This window comes from Tursiops truncatus, chromosome 12, assembly GCF_011762595.2.
Source record: "Tursiops truncatus isolate mTurTru1 chromosome 12, mTurTru1.mat.Y, whole genome shotgun sequence".
Lineage (NCBI taxonomy): Eukaryota > Metazoa > Chordata > Mammalia > Artiodactyla > Delphinidae > Tursiops > Tursiops truncatus.
The window spans coordinates 61249494-61251227 of NC_047045.1; the positions used below are offsets into that span (position 1 = coordinate 61249494).

A 1734-nucleotide genomic window follows, 5' to 3' on the forward strand; every position below is an offset into this window, starting at 1 on the left:
AAACCAACCTTTTAATAAATGAAATTTTGCGACGATGATAAAGACTTCGGCGTCCAGTCAGCAGAGGCCGGCGTAGTCAGGAGACGCAGCGCGCGTCGCCGGGGGCGGGGCGGACGCCGCGACGCGCAGAGTGGGCGGGGCCTAGAGTGGGCGGGGCGGCGCCCTCCCGGCGGGTAGCCCGGGCGGGAGCGCGCCGCTGGATTGCGCGGTCCCGTGGCACAGCGGACGTTGGCCTCCGAGGACCCGCGGACGTTGGCCTTCGTGGCCTTGCCGCAAAGTCATGATTTAACATTTTTGCTGAACTTGTAAAAGAGACACTTGGATGATGGATTAATAAGAACATTGAAATTCCGTGAAAAGTTTCAAATTGGCGAATCTTGAACGTTCATCCCGGTCCAGCAGCTCTGCTGGTCACCTAAGTACAGAGGAATGAAGACTCCATTCGGGAAGACAGCTGGCCAGCGGTCCAGAGCTGATGCAGGCCATGCTGGTGTATCTGCAAGCAAGATGAAGAAAAGGACGTCCCACAAAAAACATCGGAGCGGTGTAGGGCCCAGCACACCTGTTTCCCAGCCCCCGCGGAGCATCCTAGGCCGCAGGATTCGGCATGGGTGGAAAGAGGGGAACAAGCCTGTCACCCAGTGGAAAGGAACCGTTCTGGACCAGGTGCCTGTAAATCCTTCTTTGTATCTTATAAAATACGATGGATTTGACTGTGTTTATGGACTAGAACTTAATAAAGATGAAAGAATTTGTGCACTTGAAATCCTCCCTGATAGAGCTGCAACATCCCAAATCAATGATGCACACCTAGCCGACACAGTGATTGGCAAAACAGTGAAGCACATGTTTGAGACCCAGGATGGCTCTAAAGAGGAGTGGAGGGGAATGGTCCTAGCACGCGCCCCCATCATGAACACATGGTTTTACATCACCTATGAGAACAATCCTGTCTTGTACATGCACCAGCTCTTAGATGATTATAAAGAAGGTGACCTTCACATTATTCCTGATTCAATTGATTCATCTCCAGCAGAAAGGAAACCAGGAGAAGTCCTAGAGAGCCTGGTAGGCAAACAAGTGGAATATGCCAGAAAAGATGGCTCTAAAAGGACTGGCATGGTCATCCATCAAGTGGAGACCAAACCGTCGTCTGTCTATTTCATCAAATTTGATGATGATTTCCATATTTACATCTATGATTTGGTGAACACATTCTAGATGTCATCACGAACTTGGCCAAATTTATGGAAATATATTAAATATGCAGTTCGTAGATGTAAAGATTTGATTGCTTTCCATTTTAATGAGAGCTTAAATGTCCCTACAAACCCACAGTTTGCCAGCAGAACTGGTTTTGTTCTGAAGAGTATAGGTATATGTGAACACAAAACATTTTGTGTAAGGAACTCCTTCCTCTTAAAAGGAGTCTGTCTGTTTGGAGGGGAGTTACAGGCAAGTTTGGCAAAAAAAAAAAAGTTAAGCTAGTATCAGAGTCATTTAAAACTGTAATAGATTTTATCAATTTTCCCCTTCACTCTTAACAGTCTCTTATTCTGCTGCCACAATGCAAGCATAGTTTGATATTTTTGTTTATGCCTTTTTGGATATATATATATATATATATATATATATATATATATATAAAAACACATACACCTATCTATATCTGTGTGTATACATGTATTATATATATGTACACACAGATCTGTATACACACACACACACACACAC

General features: G+C 45.1%; 1 pseudogene; it reads left to right on the forward strand.

The window, feature by feature from the left end:
- The first annotated feature begins 223 nt into the window (after positions 1-223).
- On the forward strand, positions 224-1373 carry LOC101335850 (spindlin-1 pseudogene; annotated as a pseudogene).
- The last annotated feature ends 361 nt before the right edge of the window (positions 1374-1734 follow it).